At 40.2% G+C, this 23079-nt stretch overlaps 1 long non-coding RNA gene across 1 annotated transcript in view; it reads left to right on the top strand.

Annotated features, from left to right (window-relative positions):
- LOC144331401 (uncharacterized) overlaps positions 1-10021 on the top strand; it is a 30669-nt gene extending 20648 nt beyond the window's left edge. The window contains exon 2 of the long non-coding RNA XR_013398501.1: positions 8913-10021. This is a non-coding gene — a long non-coding RNA (uncharacterized LOC144331401). The remainder of the gene's footprint in view (positions 1-8912) is intronic.
- The last annotated feature ends 13058 nt before the right edge of the window (positions 10022-23079 follow it).

The raw sequence follows: 23079 nt of genomic DNA, 5'->3' as shown, positions 1-23079 counted from the left end.
TCCTGAGCTCCACTTCCTGTCAGATCAGCCATGATATTAGATCATCATTGGAACCAATTGTGAACCGCGCATGCAAGGGATCTAGGTTGTGCACTCCTTATGAGAATCTAATACCTGATGATCTGTCACTGTTTCCCATCACTCTCAGATGGGACCATCTGGTTGCAGGAAAACAAGCTCACGGGTCCCACTGAATCTACATTATGGTGAGTTGTATTATTATGTCATTATATATTATAATGTAATAATAATAGAAATAAAGTGCACAATAAATGCTTGAATCATCCTGATAACCATCCCCCAACTCCCAGCCCCACCCCCCCATCCATGGAAAAATTATCTTCATGAAACCAGTACCTGGTGCAAAAAGGTTGGGGAATGCTGAACAAGTAAATGTTCAATAAATGTTTGGGAGCAGAAAGGATTCAGTAAAGGAAAGAAAGGCGAATGGAAAGATGATTTGCAAAAATGTTTATAGCAGTTGATGAACTTTTGGATTGTTTTCACTTTTAATATTGTACTTTTCTATATTTCTTTGATGTTTTTTCTCTCCAAGGAGCATATACAGTTAGAAAATAGTAACAATGTCATTTTTAACAAATAAAAGCTTTGTAGCTGATATACATTGGCCAGGGTTAGGAATATGTGAGAGATCCAAGAGTAGTCTGAGACTGAGGAGAAAGAGCTTTCATATGGCCAACCAGCAAGAATGGGTTTTTGTTGCAATCGCAGTTTTAGTGTTCTCTTGCCATCCAAAAGGTAACCATTTCATCTTTAGGTAAAAATAGAAGATTTTCACCCCAAATATGGCAGATGATGCCAACAATTCCAGAACCAGAAACTTTCCTCTGCTAACGGAAGTCCCCTGTGCAAGCTGGCCCCATCTCAGCCTCCCACTAGAGGCTCCTTGTCAGTATTAGCCAGACCCATGGGATTTGCACTGGTACCTGAATTAGAGTTTTCTCTGCTCTCCCTCCTCTCTTCCTGGCCCCCTCAAAAACTTTGCAGTTTTTCCCTCAGTCACTGATTTCCATCTTTTAGATGTCCTAGGCACATGATCCAGTTCTAGTTTCTGCAACAGACAATTAGAAAAATGTCTGTCTGCCAGGAGAGGAAATAGGATGCTGAAGTGGTACCTCCTTTGCCCCACATAAAGTGCTTCTGTCTGGATCTTCTCCCAGAATCCTTGGGAGCAGAGGCTGCTGCCAATGGGGTTTGCTTTTTCAGATGGAGATTGGCAAGTCAGAGATAGTCTCCCTCTGTGCTGTGAGAACACTCAGGCCAGATTACAGGAATGCAGCCTCTTTGGGGTTTGCCCTCGAAATGCCTCTAGAACCTGAAGCCAGTGTTATCTGCCCAGGGCTGGAGACAGCCAGGCTCCAGTCAGTTCAGTCCAGCAACTCAGCACTTGGCTTGCCAAAGTCTTTCCAATTTGGCCCCTCATATTGACAGAGACAACCTATTTCCTTCTAAGTGAATAGAAACTGAATTCTTTTCTGGGGCACTTTTTAAAGCAGTTGGTCTTGGCCCTAGAGAACTGATGCACTTGCCCTTAATTTGATGTTTTTATATATATATTTGTGTGTGTGTGTGTGTGTGTTTTAGGAAATCAGCATGGTTTCTAATTCTTCTAACCACACACTGGATAAACTCACTTTACACTCACTTTGAAGAATTATAGTGCAGGGATCTCCCAAGCAGCAAACCAGAAAAATCTGACTTAAATGCACATCTGTTCATGCTACTAGTGTGGTGGAAATAAAGACCACAAATTTAACCTTCTAAGTTGAGTCTCTGCCATCTTCAAACAGGTGGACAAAATGAAAAAGACTCACAAACAGCAGTGACTCTATATCCTGTCTGCTTGATGATTGTAGTTCTGTTTGCTCTATTGTGCAACTGGCATAGTAGTTTAAGCAAATAATCAGGGTTATCCATGCCACAGCTGTTACTTTTTGTTGTTAGTGGTCTACTTCTAAGAACAGCTGCTGCTTTTTCTGAAGTAAAAGGTGTTTGCTTTGTGTGTGTGTGTATGTGTTTATGTTTTATGTTTGTTTAGGCATGGAATTTTTGGACAGGGGTTTACTATGACAAATGGGAACTTTGGGAAGAGCCTCTCTTTCCATACAGGGTGGGGGACTGTGGGTATTTCTGGAAGAAGAGGGGTCAATGGAGACCTCATCATTAGTCAGTGCACCAGAGAGTCAGTGACAAAAATCTGATTCAAAGTAGCTCAAGCTATTAGAAGGCTAATGGAGAGGAGGGGGGCACATGATAAAAGAAATCACTGAAGGATCAGTTTTAGGAAGGGGAAAGCAGGGCAGCTTTGGAGACTTGAGTCTAGAAGGAAGGCGTTGAAAGCTGCCACAGTTCTCTCTCTCCCTCTCTCTCATAGTCTACCCAGGGCCGACTCCAAAAGTCCTTTGCACCTGTCCTTCAGGAGACTGCTTTGTGGGATGTTCCTCACAAGCACGTTTATGATCTGGATCTATCTTTGTAATTTCACACCTCACTCTGCAGTTCTGAATGCATTTCAGTTCCTCAGTTAAGCCGTTTGTTTCCTTCTGCAGTCTCCTGTCTCATGCACTTAGCAAACTGCCTAACTTTCAAGATTCCATTCCAATGGTAACTCCTTGGAGAGACGTTCTCGCAACACCATCCTTCTCCAGGCAATTTCTCCCTCTTGTGCCTTGCCATAACTTCTTGTTCAGTTATTACTATTACCAATAGTAATTAGTATTTAGTTGTTACTAAACTATTACTGTACTTCTTATCACTGAGTTATAATTAACATGACCATAATCATTTGTTTAATGTGTTTTACTGTCTCTCTTCCTCCGGACTGTTGGGTATATTGGGCTCTCTTCATCTTTGTACTCAGGGCCCATCATAGGCCCTGGCACCCCATAGATGTTTGTAGAGTGAGATGAATAAATTAATGAGAGAGAGAGGAAAAGCATTTAAATCTGACCAGGTTTACATGTACTTTAGAAGAGTTTATAGAGGATTCTATAATTCCAAAGCCTACATCTTCAAAACAGTCTGTATTGGAACCATGTTTGTGAATCAGAGAGTAGTTGGTGCACAGCAAGCCTCAACATGGTATTTAAATTAGTTAAGCTACACCTAGCAGCTGATATGCTGTGGGAGGGTAGGGGGAGGTGCTTAGAACAGCTAAGAGATATATGTGAGGATAAGAAAATCGCAGCATTTCAAACAGGAAAAGGTGTGTTTTGCATCTTCCAGGGCAGCTCTAATTTTAAACATTTGGTCTCATTGTCTTCTTAAGCATACTTAAGCTTCTGTTAGATTGTTGTTCTGATATCTTGGCAAGAGGAATATGGTAACATTAGGTAAAATTAATCTGTCGATTTGCTAATAGAAAAGAGAGGCAGGAAAATGAAGGTACAAAGAGACTGAATAGAATGATAAGAATTTATCCTAATTGGAACTTTCAACCTAGTAAAATAGTCTGACAATACAAGTCAGAGAGAAGCCAATATATGAAAATTTAAATTAAACATACAATGTTATCACTTGAGGATAAAATGTTCAAGTATCACATTGTATTTGGGTACCTGATATCTTTTTAAAATGTTCATTTACACAAGGAAAAGCCTACAGTTTTCCTTTCAGTCATTTTGTCAGACTTATGAGAAGCATGGTTCTCAAATCAAATAATTCTCATGTGTTGATAATGATTTTTAATTTTAGGGCAAAATAAAACTTAAGACTGGTTCCCAATTCTAGACGATCTACTGAATCTACTGCAGATATAATCTACTATCCTCCTACCTCCTATTCTCTTGCTAGATTCTGGTTCTAAATAGCTCTGAAGTGGAACTTATTTGAAAGGTTTTAAAGAAGAAAAAAAGTTAACATTTAGAGGGCTGAGCTTGTAAACTAGTGCTTCTCAGGATTTGGTCTTGTTCTAACCCAATCAGTCACCTGGGTGCTTAAGAAAAAGCTAATTCTCAGGCTGTGGCGAGGGCCTATTGAATTAGAACCTCTAGATGGAAAAGTCAAGAATCTGTACTTTACATATGCTCCCCAGATGATTCTTATGCACATCAGTATTTGAGATCCATAAGTAATTGGTTTCTGATTTAAAATAAATAAATATTGATGACTGTAAGCATCTACCTTATAATATTTATAATAATATCTTGATTAGGATGCTCAGATAATTAGGAATTCCAGTTCGTTTAATTTTGTGTCAAATTCATTCTGAACTGAGCTAGGAGAGCTGTCATCTTTTGGAAACTAATAATAAATTCTGACATTTCTAGGAAGCTAATGTTATAAACTCACCATGGGTCCATTTATGCACAGGACCCACAAGCCTCCAGGGAAGTACTACCCTCAAAGAAGAGAATATGAAGCGTCCCCATTTGGCCCAAAGGTAATGGGCTGATGCCAGGAGGGAGGCCAGCCAAGGAGACGGAGGTAGTAAAAATCAGAAGTTTACACACCAGAAATGAAATCAGTAACATTTTCAGAATACCCAGGCTCCTGCTTTATATCACAGACCGAGCATGAAGGGGGAGACGGATAATTTCCAATGTTGAAGTGGCTGGTTAAGTGCACACTATAACACAAAGAGAATGGTGGCTTCTACCCACAGACTTCACTGAGATGAAGTGGGAGGGGAATCACATATATGCACACTGAGAAGGTCAGAAGAAAGTCCACTGTGGCTAGAGCATGAGGGGAAGAACATAGTGAGCTCTGTGTGACGCTGAAAAGATACTTTTTTCCTAGTACATGAGAGGCAAATGCTGTGGACTTCCTGAAATCACTTGATTTTTGGAGTAGGTGGTTTTCTTGTAAATTACAGATGTGCATGCAACTGAAGAAACACTTCTTTCCTACTGTTTTCATGATATTCATAATGCTTACAGAAACAGGGATTGTATATGGTTCCCTTATTGAAAAGTGTTCTAAAATGCCATGTTCCTATCATAATAAACAGAGTAGAGAAAGTTAATATGCAGTGATAAGAATGAGCACAAGACTATGTATGTCAGAAGCCCAGTATTCTAATGCTGGGGCTCATTTCCTGCTGTTTGACTTTGAGTAAGCTTTAGTTCTCTTTGCCATCTACTTCCTAGGGTTCTGCAATGCTTAAGTTAAATAATAAATGGGAGAGTACTATACAGACGTAAGTTGGGATGATTGTAATTGAATTTACTCTTGATGGAAGAGTCTTGGTGATTCCCTAGAGCAGTTGTTCCCGGGGTTGTATCTAAAAGCCTGTGTAACTTTAAAAAACATAATGTATATCTGGGCCCTGACCCTGGATATTCTGATGTGGGGAGGGAAGTCACCTACATATGTATTTAAAATTCTTCTGATAATTTTAAATACATATGATAACACTAGAGATTGAGAGTTTTAGTGTAGAGGTTGGTGGTGAGTACACAGAGCCCTGGCAACCTGAGTCCTGGCTCTGCCCTCAGCAAATATTTTTCAGCTGTGGGAGGAAGCGCAGCAGGATGTCGAAAATGTCACTAAGTTCTTCATTCTTCATTTTCTCCACTTGTCAAAGGCAGAGCTGGACTAACCAGTGAACTTCTACCTTTTGAAATCCATAGACTTTACTCAATGTGAATTTTACTTGGAAGCTTTAACATGTAAAACAGAAAAAAGCAGCATTGTTTTGATTTCTGCTCAGCAGTTTCCCTATGGGACTTCAAAAACCATAGGACTGGACGGTCGATAACATCCCCTCTGGCACTAGAATCTTATTCAAGGCATGGAAAACTTACACGAATTTGTATTGGCTCCATTTGGGAGGCCAGAAGATCCATGGTGTACACACACACACACACACACACACACACACAAACACTCTGACGACTGTGAATTAGGTGAGTAAGCAAGCAAAACTGACCCTTTACCTGTTTGCTCTGTTATCTTTCTCTCTGCCCTTCTGCCCTGCTCTGTTTTCTGGATGCCTTTGCCAACCGGCTTCCAGCCATATTTGGCCAAAAGTATACAGTGGCAGGAGATTGAAGGACAGGAGAAAATGTAAACTAGAGCATTTCAACTTCTCTTTCTCTGCGTTGGTTGATGTCATGTGCTTTTATCCATTTCCTGCTATGATTTTTCTCAGGGAAAATTGTTTTCTACCAACTTGGGAGATTTTTGCCTCCAAATATCCCTTGACTACCTGATTTATCATCTCTTTTCACTTTGACTTTCCAATGGAAAAGTCAGATGATACATAGATTGACCTGGGTCATCATGTTAAAGAAATTCCATGGTAAGGGAAGTGAGGATAACCTAAGAAAAAAAAAATCCACTCCTAGTATATACCCAAGTGGAATGGAAGCATATCCATGGAGACTTGCACATCACTGTTTTTAGCAGCATTATTCATAACAGTCAAAACTTGGAAACAACCTAAAGAACCATCAGCTGGTAAACAGATGGACAAAATGTGTATATCTATACAGCAGAATGCTATTTAACAACAAAAAGGCACAAACTACTGACGTATCCTACAACACTGATAAAATTCAAAAACACGTTAGGTAAAAGATGCTAGACACAAGAGGCCTCTTGTTGTTTGATTCAATTTATATAAAATGTCCAAAAAAGGCAAATCTATAGAGACAGAAAGTAGATTAGTTGTTGCCTGGCATGGAGTAGGGGTGGGAATTAACCCATAAAATGGGCATGAGGCATCCTACTGGGGTGATGGAAATGTTCTAAAACTAATGTATTGTGATGGTTGCCTCCACTAGGAAAATGCACTAAGAAATCATTGAATTGTACACTTGATGTGAGTGAATTATATGATAAGTAAAATATACCTCAATGAAGTCATCTTTTAAAAGGAGAAAGATAATAGGCAATAGCACTGTTATTAATCTGGGCCTTTTTAGATGCCAATCAAGTAGTTATTATGTCACTTTCAGCTACATTATTCACATATATATGTCATTTTCATGGACTTTCATCACAAAATAATGTCGAAGAGTGTTTCAGAAGTCTAAACAGAATATCATCACTCTGGTACTCCTATGCTCCTATTGGAATTCAGAAAACAATACCCAAAAAAAGGCCTCAGAAGCAGTCTAAATTTCTCTCCAAACTTCTCCTGTCCTCCAGCCTCTCATTCTCATTCTTCCATGAGGCTAGATATAGAAACTAGAATCCCTCTTCCACAGGGTAGGTTATGGAAATCACAACCCCTTTTTCCCAAAGCCAGCCATAAAACCTAAACATATCACTCTAACTTTTGTTGCACCTTTCTGTGTGAAAACTGGCCATAAACAAATTATCTGACCTAACTTCTATGACTGCAGGTCATATGACCCCTATTCCAGACAAGGATTTGCCATACACCCAGAAGAAGGAATGCTGCTCAGAGAGAACGAGAAGAATCTAGACAGACAGGACTTGCTGCATCTCCCCACTCAGTCTATTAGCATTAGGTCATACCCTTTTAGGTCCACCATATTTCTACATGGCCGTACTTACTTTGGTGAACCTTAAGCATAAAAATGGGCAATTTCCCTTGTATATTTGGGTGTTTATTCGGAAGTCTACCATGTGCACATTAGACAAAGTTGTATGCCTTTTCTCTAATTAATCTACCTTGTATGAGATGATTTTTCAGTGAACCTTCAGAAGGGGAAGAAAAACTTGCCCATTAGCCCCAACACACCCATTCTGTTTCATCAAAAGAGACAATATGATCTAATGTAGTTCAGGCTCTCAGACATATATACTGATTAAAAATAGAAAATGATCAATTTGTTTGGAGGTTAGGACTTTAAATCCTCCAACCCCCAAATAGAAACTGGTGGTCTAGTAGTGATTCACACCGGAGGTTTGAAGAAATACTAGCTGGTGCCGAATAGCGTGCACTCAGAGACTTGGAAGACGGTGCTTGCCTCTGTTTTCAGCACCCAGTAGCCGGGAGATAGGTGATAAACAAATGCTTTTAAAAGTAATTTCTATCCAAATTGTAATAGCTTTAATTCCCATGATCTGAAGAAAAAGAAGCCCTCTTTGTCTTGCTGTGTGATGGCAATAAGGTGCTTGCTGTGAAAGGCTGCTGCTCATAACAACGCTCAGTGACTCACATAATAATCTATTGATTCTTCCCACACTGAATTTGTCATTACCTCCAGATTAAAGTCCCCTTTTCTGATTTTAGTGTTCACACATCTGCCATCAACAGTCCATTGAGTATTGGACTCTGCTCTTAGAAATGACTGAGCTGGATATTTTGTTTCTTAGTTTTATTATTCTTTCATGCTTTCTGTCTGGGAGGGAAAATAATAGTCCTTCACCTCCCTACACCCAAACCTATACCTCAGCATGGCTGGAAAAGGAGCGATTACTCCTCACTCAGCCATAGCTCTGTCATCATTAATTGAAGTAACTGAGAAAATTACTGGACCGTAGGTTTTTCATCTTTAAAACTGAGACTTCTTATCGTGCCTGTCTCCCTCACAGCATGGTCATGAAGAGAAAATGTAATAGATACAAACATCTTTTTAAAATATTTCCTGGAGGAGAGGTTCTGGGACATTTTGATTCTGGGCTGAAATCAAGCTGAGTTCGGACTTTTTGGGAGATACTGGAGGGAAGTAGACTAGACTTAACTGAAAATTTTCAAAGCTGCATTACTTTCAGGCTCTTGAAGCTCTCTGCTTGGTGCTCCTCTCTCTGGATTCTTTGCAGCTGATTGGAGTACAGGAAGGACAGCTGTAGGTCCTTCGGTAATTGAATCTTAAGGGGACTGACAATAGATGCCATTACATCCCCCTCCAGCCACACATTACTCCCACTAGCAAGATAACCATCCACAATCCAAATCCTGTCCTCTGCACGCTTCTCCACTGCCTCTCCGCTTCCCTGCCACATCTAATATTCTTTTCATCTTTCCTTAATAGACGCCTAAATGCCTGATGTGTGACAGCAATGCCTGTTCCCATGGAGCCGCTGCTTCTGAGAAAGCTTGAAACAGACAAAGAACAAGGCAGAAATGGCCTTCTCACTAGAGATGAAAAGAAGCTGCCCTGGTGAGGAAATCGGATCCCAGCTTCTGTCACTAAGATTCTTCTCTTCTGCCTCTGGTTGTCCTCATTGTTAACCCCTAGAAGCAATCGCTCTCTCACAAAGCAACACACACAATAGAGTGAACAGTGATTCTACAACCTGATTCTGGTAAAGGCGACCACAGTGGTAAGAGTGATCCACACAAGTATAGGGCCTCCTGATTAAAACACTAAGATTTCATCTCACGTTGTGCCTTTATACTGTTGAGATACTAAAGAGGACACTAAAGATCAAAGTGCTACTTTACAACATTTTGAAGAAAACAACTGCTACCTGTGTATCAGTTTGTGCAGATGCATTACACAGCTTAGCTGTGTCTGTACCTGTTTATTAGAATCAAAGTATTTTTAAAGTACCTAAGGCTGGGCACAGTGGCTCACACCTGTAATCCCAGCACTTTAGGAGGCTGAGGCAAGTGGATCACTTGAGATCAGGAATCTAAGACCAGCCTGGCCAATATGGTGAAACCCCATCTCTACTAAAAACACAAAAATTAGCCAGGCATGGTGGCACATGCCTGTAATCCCAGTGACTCAAGAGGCTGAGGTATGATAATCGTTTGAACCCAGGAGGAGAGGTTGCAGTGAGTGGTGATGGCACCACTGCACTCCAGCCTGGATGACAAAGTGAGACCCTGTCTCAAAAAAAAAAAAAAAAAAAAAGGTACCTCAAACTTGTTATACAATTTAGCCTTGTCCCCACCCAAATCTCATCTTGAATTGAATTATGGGGACAGGTCTTTCCTGTGCTGTTCTTGTGATAGTGAATGAGTCTCACAAGATCTGATGGTTTTAAAAATGGGAGTTTCCCTGCACAAGCTCCCTTTTGTTGCCTCTGCCATCCACGTAAGATGTGACTTGCTCTTCTTTGCCTTCCACCATGATTGTGAGGCCTTCCCAGTCATGTGGAACTCTAAATCCAATAAATCTCTTTCTTTTGTAAATTGTCCGGTCTCAGGTATGTCTTTATCAGCAGCATGAAAACAGATTAATACAGCATGTGAGATACAATGATGGGCACTGAAGAAACAAGGGTGGCACAGCCCCTGCTTTCCAGAAGCTCACACTTTAGAAAGGCAAGTGTATTAATAACTACTTATATATAACATTTGTGTTATTTAGAAAATGCAGTAAGAGCACAGATGAAGAACAAAGTACAGTGGTAAAGAAGAGAGAGTTTATGAGAAAGGTGGAAGAGAAAAGACACTTATGCTGGGCTGCAAAGGATGAGTTAACATTTCAATTCCCATCCTTAGACAAAGCTGGGAAGAGCATTTCAGCATAGGCAAACTGAATAAAGGCCTTGAGACCTGGAAGTGCATGTCATGCCCAAAAAACATGTAAACCTGAAGGCTTTGAGAGCTAGATAATATTTCACCAACTATGGTGATCAAAATCACCATCATTTGGGGTGTTTGCTTAATTTTTTAGCTTCCTAAACCCTAGCACAAGCCCACTGAATCAGAATATCTGAAGGTGGCAAGAGGAATCTATATTTTAGAAGCAACCCTTTCTCCTCCAAATTCTTCATAGAGTGAGTGTGATGAATAAAGGTTGAGGACCATCTGGTTTAGGCTGTTCTAGGTGGGGTGGAGATGTAGGGAAGGACAAACCGTAAGGCTGTTACTCCAAGTTGTGCTGTGGTTATGTGCCTATACACTATCACACAGACTGGTCAATTCTGTTCCAAATATGTTCAGTGTTAAACAGAACCCAGTGTTGTAAACTGTAATTACACATTGTAAAACTTCTGTAAACGGAAGCCTACTTCTCATACATTGAAAGAGCCAAAAGGCAAGATGCAACTGAGCCTGTGTAAAAATGGTGAAATGTTTTCCAGACTCCAGCTACAAGGAGAATCCTCTTTGTAATGCTGAGTGTCATGATTAAAATCTCCCACTGTTCAGCAGCATAAAACTGTCTCAAGGAGTCTCCAAAGAGAGTCATATCAGAGTATCTTGCAGCAGTCTTTCCATCCTCAAGCTTGGTTGTATCTCTACACAGACCTACATGAAAGCAGAGACACTGCAAACAAGAAAGGGCAGAGAGCAAGCTGGGAAGTTGATGAGCTTGGAATTTGATGAGCTCCTTGTCTGAAACACGAAGCCTGAACCAGAAGAACTGGATGTTCTCGAGAGAGATGGACCTCTCCTCAATGGGAATATCAACATCAGTACAAATTGATGACTCCAGTTAAGAAACAGGCAACACTAGTCAGAGCAGCACATAAAGCCAGAAGGAGACAAAATATTGGTAGCCACTCAGAGCTATGCACTTTCCCAGCCTGTTCTTAGAGTGAATTGTTGCTAATGTCAGAGCCGTGTAGTAGTCCTAGTACCAATCATCCCAATAATTTCACGTACCAACATCCACAATTAAGTTACTGGTTTATAAACCATAAACCACAATTTATCTAGAGTGTTGACTTAATGTTTTTCAGCAAAGTTTTTTTCCCCATCTAAGGTAACATTTCTCATATTATGGACCCCTCCCTTGAGATTGTTAAAATGAAGAGACTTGGGTACCACCCACAACTCTCTGAGGTTAAGGCCCAGGAATCTGCTTTTTCACACACTCCCTCAGAACATTCTCTCTCACAAGGACTTTCCCTTCAGGGAACTACTGTTACACTCAGTACTGAATAGTGTATGTGTATTTTTGTTTTCTATTAGAATTTTGCTAGTGGGGCTTTGATTGGCAATAGGATGTGGCTGGAATAACATAGGGATTTTAGCCTGCATTGTTAGCTAACTGCCTGGGTTCCCTGTGACATGTCTCTCAGGTATCTCTAGCTCAGCAACTTTCCCACTCTCATCAACCTTCCCATCCTCAATCCACCCAACCCCCACTCTCCCACATTAAAATCAAAGAACCTCTACGGTAAAGTCCCTGGTTAAACAATCATCTTCAGGTACTGTCAAAGTAAGATAACTGAACTAGGCTCCCTTGTTGGTACCAATCAGATTGGGTAGGACAGCAAACAGAATTGGCACATAACCAGGTATAGTTGCATGCAGGCCAGCATGAAAGTATCTGAATATTTGGTTAATTGAATTAAAACAATCACTGAGTTATTCTGAGATTGTGAAAACATAGTCAAAATTCAGCTCTTTACAATGCTTTTGCATCAGGAGTTGAGTGCATCAGGGAGACTGATAAATCATACATGGCTCATAAAGACTAAGAGCAAATCCTAAAACAATAGAGCTGGAAGGGACCCAAAAGATGACCCAGTCTGGGTTTTATTTTACAAATGAAGCAACCAGAGTCTGCAGAGGCCTAGTGACCAAGGTCATACAGCTCATTAGTGGCTGAGAACTACAATGTCCTAACTTCTGGCTGAGGGTTTTTTCTATGATGCCTCCCCTGAGACTAAAATAAATCCCCACTACTAAAAAAGCAAAATCATCTTGTTCTTTTCTTTTCTCTTAAAAAAATGTCCTCATCTTCTCATTGAAGGACAAGAAAAAGTCACTAAAATAAAATGTGTAAACAAAGATGCTGACTCATGGATCGAAAAGAAACCTTAATAATTTGGTGATCCCAGTAAACATTCATTCACACGTTCATTCATTCTGAAAGCACTGTGGAATGAGCTTTCTCCTCATACCTAGAGAGAGCATGAGATGTTCTTGGGAGATAGGCAGTGCCATTTTAGTGAGATGACACTGAAAAGAGCTTGCTGTTTGGCTGCCAGGACCTCCCTCACTTGTCTTCAGCTGCCCCATCTACTCTCTTTCACTTTCTCAAATTGAACTGTTCACCCCAGGAGGCCAGGCTCAGTCTCCCTTTTCACCGTTCCTCCTGCTGTGCTCCCATCTGGTATGCCTTCCCACTTCTCTTTGGCTCTCCAAATTCTGTCATTCAAACACCTAGTTGAAGAGTCTTTGCCTTGTTCTTCAAGACTTATCTCTCCTCTTGGGTCACAAGGACTTTCCCTTTGATGAATTCCAGTTATACTCAGTACTGAATAGTGTAAGCATATTTTTGTTTTCCATTAGAATTTTGCTAGTGCAGGTTTGGTGGACAATAAGATGTGTTTGAAAGAGCATGGGGATTTTAGCCTGCATGGCTATCAAACTGCCTGAGTTCCCCATGACATGTCTTACAGGTATTTCTAGCTCAGCAACTTTCTCACCATCAGCAACTTTCCCATCCTCAATCCACCCAACCCCAACTCCCCACCCCCTGTCAAAGCTACTCCTCTTCCATTGTTCCTTATCTCACTAAATTATGTGACACCATCTAGCCAGAAACTGGGGGTCATCTCTTACTATTATTTCTCCCTTACATCTTAATAATCATAAAGTATAATTTTCCCTTCTAAATATCCCCAGCATCTTCCCATTTCTGTTTACCACTACTCTTACTACCATTCTCAGGGCTGTCACTCCTTCTTCCCTAGATTATTATAATAATTTCCAAACTCCAACCTTGCCCTCTTCAATCCTTGCCCCATTCTGCTACCAGAATAATATTTTTAAAATTCTCATACTGTCACTTCCCCTGATACTCTCACTTCCCTGCTTAAACCTTTTGGCTGTTAGGATAGTTTCAGCTCATTCAAATCCCTTTCACAATCAAGTCTTTCTCCAGCCCTCTAGTCCCATCTCTTCCTACTTTCTCACTGTATTAATCAGGGTTTTCCAGAGAAGCAGAACCAATATGATATATGTAGAGAGAGAGATTTAAGGAGGCGTTATGGAAATTAGTTCATGCAATTATGAAGTCCAAGAAGTTCCACAGTCTACCCTTTGCAAGCTGGAGAGCCAGGAAAATCAGTGATGTCTTTCAGTCCAAGTTCCAACACCTGAGCACCAGAGGAGCTGATGGTCTAACTTCTAGTTTGAGGTTGAAGGCTTGAGAACTAGGGCAAAATTCCTGAGAACTGATTGGGGGAATGTTGATGCTGTTGCAAGACCCAGAGTCTGAAGGCTCAAGAACCAAGAGCTCTGATGTCTGAGAATGGGAGCAGATGGCTGTCTTAGATAAAGAAGACAGAGAGAGAATTCATGCTTCCTCCAACTTTTTGTTCTCTTTGGCCCTTCAATGGATTGAATGATGCTCACTGGCATTGATGAGGGTAGATCGTCTTTACTCAGATTCAAATGCTAATCTTTTCTAGAAATACCCTCACAGACACACCCAGAAGTAAAGTGTGTGTGTGTGTGTGTGTGTGTGTGTGTGTGTGTGTTTTGTTTTTACCCAGCTATCTGGGCATCCCTTAGCCCAGACAAGTTGACACATAAAATTCCCCATTATCCCTAACTTGAACTTCATCTCCAGCCAGATTGAACTGCTTGCACAGTGCACCAGACTTCCTATTGCTGTTAGAGCTTTGCACATGCTGGTTCCTCTGCCTGAAGTGCCTTTCTTTCAGTGACTGTTCACTTCTAGTTTTTGAGGACTTAGCTTAGACACTATCTTCTCTAGGAAATTTATTTGACCCAAATATTACTACTGTGTGTTTTCATAGTATCCTGAGCTTATCTCTTTTTATGCATTAAATTATGCCCCCTAAATGATATGTTGAAGTTCTAACTTCTAATACCTATGAATATGACCTTATTTGGAAATAGGTATTTGCAGATATAGTAAGTTAAGATGCAGTCATTAGGGTGGGCCCTAATCCAATAAGACTGGTGTCCTTATAAGAGAAAGATGCCATGTGAAGGTTAAGATACACAGGGTGAATTCTATGTGATGACAGAGGTAGATATTGGAGTAATGTAGCTCAAGACCAGGAATCTCAAGGATTGACAGCCACCACTAGAAGCTAGGAAGAGGCACAGAAAGATTCCACCCAGAGTCTCAGAGGGAACATGGTCCTGCCAACACCTTGATTTCTGACTGCTAACTTTCAAAACTGTGAGATAATAAATATCTCTGTTGTTTTAAATCACCTCGTTTGTGATACTTTTTTAGAGCAGCTCTAGGAAACCCATATACTCCTACTGTGGTACTTACCACACTATATTGTATTGGCTTGACAGTTTTGCTTATCTTCTTTTTTTTCTCTTGAAAGGTGGTATTGAGTCTCAGACAACTTTGAAATCTAGTACACTTCTCAGTCCCTAGGAAATAGTAGTTGTTCAATAACTAGTGGATGAATGATGAATGCAGTGTTATAAAATGAACAAAAATATTATATTATCTCTAGTAAGGCACCTGACAAGGAGAAGTACTTGGTGAATATCAATTGCTTTCCCTTCTGCACCCTAATAGGTTAAAATCTTCTCAGGGGCAAGGACTCAGCCTTCTTCTCCGTTGTGTCCATTCTCAGTGCCTGGCACAATGTAATAGAAACCGTAGTGGCTCCCCAACCACGCATATGCTCCTTCACATTCTTCAGCTTTCCTGGCACTTAGGGTTAGGGTCATGTACTGGAATCCACTCAATATGCTATGGATAAAAGTGATATTAGCCAAATCCATCCTATTTAACACTCTGGGTTTTTTCCCCATGCCATGGTAACCTTGGGGTCCCCATATCCCCGACTGAGTAGCACAAGATAAGAGACAGTGTCCTGACCTGCATAGGACTCACATGACTGAAAAGTAAACCTTTACTGTGTTAGCAACTGTGCTTTAGGGAGTTACTTATGACCATGGCAGAGCCTAGCCTATCTTGACTAATACACAAAACAATGTGGACACATGGGAGGTTCAGAGAAGTGCTTGTTGGTTGACTAGTTAAATCATCATAACAAATAGGATATCAGAGAGTTCTGACTGAATAAAGACTATTTGAGAAATACAGGCATCACTATGTTTCCTCTTGGCATGCTTTACTAGTTTTCAAAAAGTGTCTGGGGCTTGAATGTTTTAATTGAGAAGAAGTTGCCCAGCCAACACAGCTGCCTTGGTGAGGTTGTCTCACCAAGACACTGAGGACTGGTCCACGTGCCTGGGCTTTAAAAGAAATTTATTCAGTGGGACCATGCCTAAATGAATGCCACCGGCTTTGCCTTCCTCGTCTCTCTGCAGGTGAAAGAGGTATACTATTTATATTATCAAGCATGTTTTTGTACAAATTGATTGTTATGCTGCAGCTCTTGCCATAAAGTTAATCAGGATAGTTAATTAGGACATTAAAATCTAAGCTACAGTAATTAGCTGGAAGTAAAGTAAATGTCTAGTAAGCTGGAAAACAGAGCATCACCAATAAAATACACAAATTGAACAGCCATTCTCTAGTAATGCAACTAAAATTTCACAATGCAAACAGAATAGCCACTTGTTACAAAAATGTGAATCTAAAGCTTTATTTGCACAGAGACATAAACCCCCTGAACTTCTGGGCAAATGTGCCAGTGTGTAATTGGTGAATTGGATCCACCTGACTTGACTGTGCATCCCATGTACCTGTGATAATACAGACTTGTTGATCACAGTGGTTTATTAATGCCAAGAGGGAAAAAGTCACCAACATCTGTTTATGATGATTGTCATAATGGGCAAGTGTGAGTACATACTGCTAAGATTTCTCACTCTTAGTGAGAATTAGGACAGTAATAATGCTCATCAGTCCAGCTGCTTCTGTCTAGTTCATTCTCTCCCACATGCATAGATGACAGTTCTGTACCTTTTCCTCTCTCTCTAACCTCCAACACTTCCTTCCCAACCTCTTGCTCAGCTAATAACAATGTTTCTTATTTCACTGAAGAAACAAAGGCAATGGCAGAAGAATGTCCTCACACTCCCATGACCATACTTATCCACCTGCCAGCATCTGTTCCTATTTACTCTGCCTTCTTTTCTATTATTATCGAAGAAATGTCTGAGATCCTATACCCGAGCAATAGATTCCAACCCCTCTTACCACTCAAGGCGTTGTCCCAGGAATCCTTCCCCCTCTCTCCTGCATCAATAGTTTGTTTCTTCTCTACCAGATTGTTCTTATTAATGTACAAGTGTCAAGAACTGCGAAGGGTCTGAGGTTTCACCCTACTTACAGGCCACAAGTTAGCCTGCCACAGTTTCGTGGTTGCTGGGAAAAGCCATAAGCTTCTTGGGTCATTGACAAAGGACTTAATTGCTGACAGCAACGGGAGTAGCCAGAGGATCAGCATTTTATTGTGCTGGTTACATGAGCCCCAGTTCCCACAGAGTGATGCAAAAAGGGCCAGGTGGTACTTACACACATCATGAGCTGCATTGTAAGAGAGGAACACTGAACTTGGGGAACTCAAATTATTTATTAACCTGGTCAGTAAACATGACAGCCTTTTGATCTGGAGAGAGACGCCCTCTCTGTCTTCAAAAGTTGTTCACTATACAAATATCCTTGAAAAGAAATTCTAGAGCCAAAGCAAAATTAGTGTCTTTTATCACAAGACATGCAAAAATGCAAGAGACTCATGGAAAATTGCCTTGTAACAAGTATGCTGTAATTTTTCCCACCATTAATGAAAACCTCTTTCCTGACCCTCATGTCCTCTCTGTGTACTGTTGCCCACCTCCTCCTGCCATTTCTCTACTCCTCTTTATGGCTATAATCTTTGAAAGACTTGTTTATAGTTGCTGACTCAAATTTATCTCCTCTTGTTCTCCCTTGAATACACCACCATTAAGTTTTCATCCTTAGGCTGCTTTGTCAAGATCACCAATAATTTTTGTGTTGCTAAATCCAAAGCTCAGTTCTTTTTTTCATATTTCTTGACTCCACTGCAGAATTTGATACAGTTGATCACTTCCTCCTCCTTGAAACACTTTCTTCCCTGAGCTTCTAGGGCAACTTTACTTTCCTGTTTTTGTCTTCTACTTCGTCTACTGCTCCTTCTCAGTTTTCTTAGCTGTTTTTTTCTTCATCTTCCATCATGTTGTAGCACTTCCAAGGTCAGAACTAGAGCCTCTTCTTTCTTCCATCTACTATATCGATATGTGGATATCTATCTCGAGGATATATACTCAGGATTATATCCTGAATATATTATATCCTTGGATATCCAGGATTATGGCTATAAAGCCATCAGTGGAATGATGATGCTTCAGTCCAGTCCTGTCCTCTGAAATTTGAATTAATACTGAATTTGTCTAACATATGTCTCTTCTTGAGCATCTCTTTGATATCTCAAATGTGCGATACAGAACTCCTGATTATACCACCCATAAACCTGTACCTTTCAAGCTTGCCTGACTTATCAAATAACAATTCCATTTTTTCAGTTGCGTAGGCCAAAACCCTTGGCATCATTTTTGCTTCTTCTATATCTTTTATATTTCACATTTCCTCAGTGGCAAATCCTGTTGGCTCTACCTTCAAATTTATATCCTGAATTTAGTCATTCCTCACCACCTCCACTGCTACCACCCAGGACTAAGCCACTATCATCTCTCCCTTGGATTATTGTTAAGTCTCCTAAATGGGTTACCTTCTAACACTCTGGTTCCCTTTTAGTCTATGCTCAATGCAGAAAATACTGTTAAAACATTAAGTAGTTTGTGTCACTTTCCCCACTTGAAACTCTCCAATAGCTTTCCACTACATTCAAAGAAAAAGTCACAGTCTTTACAGAATCTTTTGCTCCTCATTAAGGCTTTGATATCAGCTTTTACTACTTTCCCCTTTGCTTGCCCCATGCCAACTCCTCTAATCTCCTTCTGTTCTCCTCCCCAAACATGTTCCTGCCTTACGGCCTTTGTACTTGCTCTTTTCTCTGTCTACTATACTTTTCCCCCTAGATAGATTCACGGATTCTTCCCTCATCTTTTTTATATCTTTGTTCTAATGTCACTTGAACATCAAATTGTAAAGTGGAGGTTCACCCCCACCGTGGACATTCCCTGTATACCTTAGAACCTATTTTTCATCCATAACATTTACTAAAATCCAATCTACTATTAATATATATAGTCAATTCTCACTATTCACTGTGGTTATGTCACTGCAAACAATGAATCAGTGAATCTTGAACCATTACACTTTCTACGGGTCGGGGGTCACAATGTTTTTGTCACCCAAACAATACGTAACCTTGTTTTATGTATGTTTCTATTTAAAAGAACCTTATTTAATATATATTGTTGATTCACAAACATTGAACTCATGGCCAATAGCACTACCACTCATGCCTGAAGGAAGCTTATCTAACACATGTATTTTCTCCATAAGTGACATTACTGCCTTCCTATACTAAGGAACACTAAACAGCACTTTAGCATGATGCTTGGCTGGCAGCATTTTAAACAGAAAAATCATTAACACAAAAATGAGAGAAACCCATAATCTATATGATACTTATAGTATGAGGATGGAAACAGGAAGGCGGAACTTTGCCTTGTTTGACACCAGCAAGCGATATGTGTGTCAAATTTTTCACTGCTCTGGCACGTTTTAAAATGACCACAAAAATGCTGTATTTTAATTCTGGGGTTACAAACAAATTTTAACACATAGATGAATTCACAAATATGGAGTCCATGAGTAATAAAAATTGACTGTGTTTATTATATATATTATTTATGTGCTTATATATGCAACTATTTTGTATTTATTGTGAGTTTATTCCAGCTAAAATGTAAACTTTATGAGCCTGGGGATTTTTGTCTGTTTATCTCACTCATGTGCTCCCAGTGCCTAGAATAGTATCTGGCACACTCAATGTTGTTGAATAAATGAATGAAAGTTTCTTTCTCTCCAGGTTGGGAACTGCAGTGCTAATGAGGATTTTGAGGGCCAGGAATGTTGATGTTGGAGGCCAGAGCTCCAGGGGCACCAAAGCCATTAGAGCATGTAGAGCCAAATGTCTGGGAAAGATGAGGTTCATATGCCAGAGAAGGAAGTCCAAATGGGTCACCAAACCCAAAGGAAGAGAAGCAAATCTGGAGGGCTAGGGATGGAGCCCAGGAGCAGAGCCCGCAGAGGAATGCACTGAGCAGTGGGCTGAAAGGTCAAATAGGAAAGCAGTCAGGCAAATCTCTGAAACTGCAGTTAACGTCTTTGGCTTAATGTCTTTGGCTAGATATTTCATGACCATGATAGTGAGGTTTGTGAGAGAGCCAGCGATATGGAATATGCCACTAGCTGTGAGCCGTTTGAAGCCAGCACGTGTGTCTGATCCATCTTTGTACCTCCAGCTTGTGGCAATGCCTGCCATACAGTAGGTATTTTAAAAATGTTTATTTATTGAGAAACAGCTATTACCTATCACAGTGCTCCTGGGTCAGAGGGAAAAAGAGAGTGTTTGCGCACATCCTTGGGTCTAGGGATCTTATAAAGGAAGGCCTCCATTCAGCCTGGACTTAATATTGACCAGGGCCTTAACTGGGTGTCCTCCTCCCTGTTCTCGCTCCCACTCTACCTCTCTGAGCCAGACATCTCCTCTATTTCTGCAGACCCGTTGTGTCTTGCAGTGGACTCATCAAGACAAAATGTTTCCTGAAGTCAATCAACTCAGTTCTTCAGGACACCAGTTCTTAATCTGGAATATATAAATTGGTCTCAAGTCTGTGAACCTTCTGAAATGAAAAGTGTGAAATGTGTGCATGTGCCTGTGTGAAATTTTTTAGGGAGAAGATTCATAGATTTCACTAAGGGCACTAATTTTTAAAAAAAAATTTTGAGAACAATTCCTTGAATGATTCTGATTGTGCCCACAAATAAGAGGTAAAATAAAATAACAGCAGAGAACTCAATACAGTATCCCTAGGTGGTTGATTGCTCATTCATATAGAAAGGAATTCTAAAACCTCAGTGCGCATGGAAATCCCTTGGGGATCCTGACAGAAGCAGAGATTTCTGAGACCCTGAAATTGTGATTCAAAGAGTCCAGGTTAAGGTCCTGGAACTGGTCTTTTAAATAGACTTCACAGGAGATTCTGACGTATTCACCAGAGCACACTTCTGATTTTCTAAGCTGTTTGGCCAAGTAAAGACATGGCTGTCTTCCATTTTTGATCAGACCCCTTCAGGGCAGTGGGTCTGAACCTGGCTGGGCACAAGAATCATGCAGTGAGCTGGTGGTCAGTGGTGCTGATGGTAGTGGTTTTAAAATACAGATGTTCTGGCTGAGTGCAGTGACTCAAGCCTGTAATACCAGCACTTTGGGAGACCGAGGTGGGCGGATCACGAGGTTAGGAGTTCAAGATCAGCTTGGCCAATATGGCGAAACCCCGTCTCTACTAAAAGTACAAAAGTTAGCCAGGCATGGTGGCATGCATCTGTAGTTCCAGCTACTCAGGAGGCTGAGGCACAAGAATCGCTTGAACCTGGGGGGCAAATGTTGCAGTGAGTTGAGATCGCACTACTGCACTCCAGCCTGAGCGACAGAGCGAGACTCCATCTATAAAATAAAATAAAATAAAATAAAATAAAATAAAATAAAACACAGATGTTCCAGGCCATACCTGAGAGACTCTAATTCACTAGAGCTGTGATAGGGATCTAAAGATCTATACTTTCAAACATCTGCCAAGGTTATTCTAGACATAGCCATGATCAGAACCACTACAGTAGAGACCAAGGCCAAAAGCATCTGTGTTTAAACAATTCCACGTAGTAGAGAAAGCTTTCCTGTGGATCTGGTTCCAGAAACAAACTAGAAGTTTAATATTACAACCGAGCTTTGCTGAAAAAATATTTCTATTTTGTTAACCTTTGGACTTCTCTTTAAAAAGCAAGTAAGCGGGTAACAATTTAACACATTAATGTTTTACTTTCACAGAAGTCAGTGAAGGGAGACATAACCCATGAACTGAATTTCAAAATGGAATATTAACCAAGTAAAGGCCAAAGTGAGATTCATACAAGAACTTCCTATGGTATTATCATAACTCCAAGCAACAGTTTGATTAATGAAAATGACTCAGTTAAGGAGCTGAGCAAAATCCCAGAAGGAACAATGGTGCCAAGAACTCGAAATTTTTAGAGCAGTATGTTTTTCAAACACCAAATAAGAACACTTCAAATGCATTATTAATGCTCAAAATCACCTCCAGTTATAGATAATGAATTTTCAGTAATTACCTTTGAGTCTAATAACCTCAAAATTATGAAGAGAAGCTAAATACTCAGTATCGAATAACAAAAACACAAACCACTATGTACCAATCATACAAAGGACCAACTTAAACCAAACCGCAAAAAAGGTTTTAGAATATTTTAGGAAACATTCAATTCCATTGAAATGAGAGTCATTCAGAGCTAATGTATTATGATTCAAGTGAAATAATGTATATAGAGTCTTTATAATGGTACCCATTATATAGTAAGTGTTTAGTAAGTTGACATCCTAACACCTTAAAAATCTGGAATTTTCTGGCAAGTCTGATGTGCATGAAACCGTCCATGTAATTTTGGAATGGGCTTTGTGACTGATGGTCTGGCCCCTACATATCATGATTAAAGTTTTCGAATCAAAGAGAAGTGAAGGCTGCCCTAATCTACCCTAAAAAGATGGATATATTTTCTAAAGTATGGAACAGTCAAGGAACATATTCTCCAACTTAGAACACAGCTCTAGTATAGTATAGATTTTAAAAAATTCAAGTGGTTTTACATTATTACTTCCAAGCCTCTTGGAAACTTGGTATGAAGTACCTGGATAGAGAAAAATAAAAACCTTAGAAAGAAAGGCAAATGCCTGAACACCCTGCATTTGTCTCAAAGAGTGTAGCATTTGGAGGAAAATCCTCTTGGGAGTTTTTCCAGGATTCTTCATCTCTTACTCCTATTTTCCATTGAAGCCCTTCACTGTCTTGTTTCCTGTCATGCATGTGATTTAGTGCTTAAGGTCCTTTCTTGCTTCCTTAATCCCTCATCAGCTAAGATCTTGCCATAGCCTTCCTCTGAGCTACACCACACCAGGCCTACTGAATCAGAAGCACATTTTATCAAGATTTCCAAGTCATCTGTATGTATAATGAAGTTAGAGAAGCATGGCCTAAGATGTATAATTTAGTTCCCCTTTTGCTTCATGATTTCTGTGGAGAACCTTAAATTGCACCTGAAGCAGTTTGTGGTTAATTCAGTAAACAATGGGGATCCAAGGAAAATTTTGAGC

The sequence above is a fragment of the Macaca mulatta genome, chromosome 9, assembly GCF_049350105.2.
Source record: "Macaca mulatta isolate MMU2019108-1 chromosome 9, T2T-MMU8v2.0, whole genome shotgun sequence".
Taxonomy (NCBI): domain Eukaryota; kingdom Metazoa; phylum Chordata; class Mammalia; order Primates; family Cercopithecidae; genus Macaca; species Macaca mulatta.
Note: the sequence above shows the minus strand (reverse complement) of the source record. Positions and strands in the feature narration are given on the sequence as shown.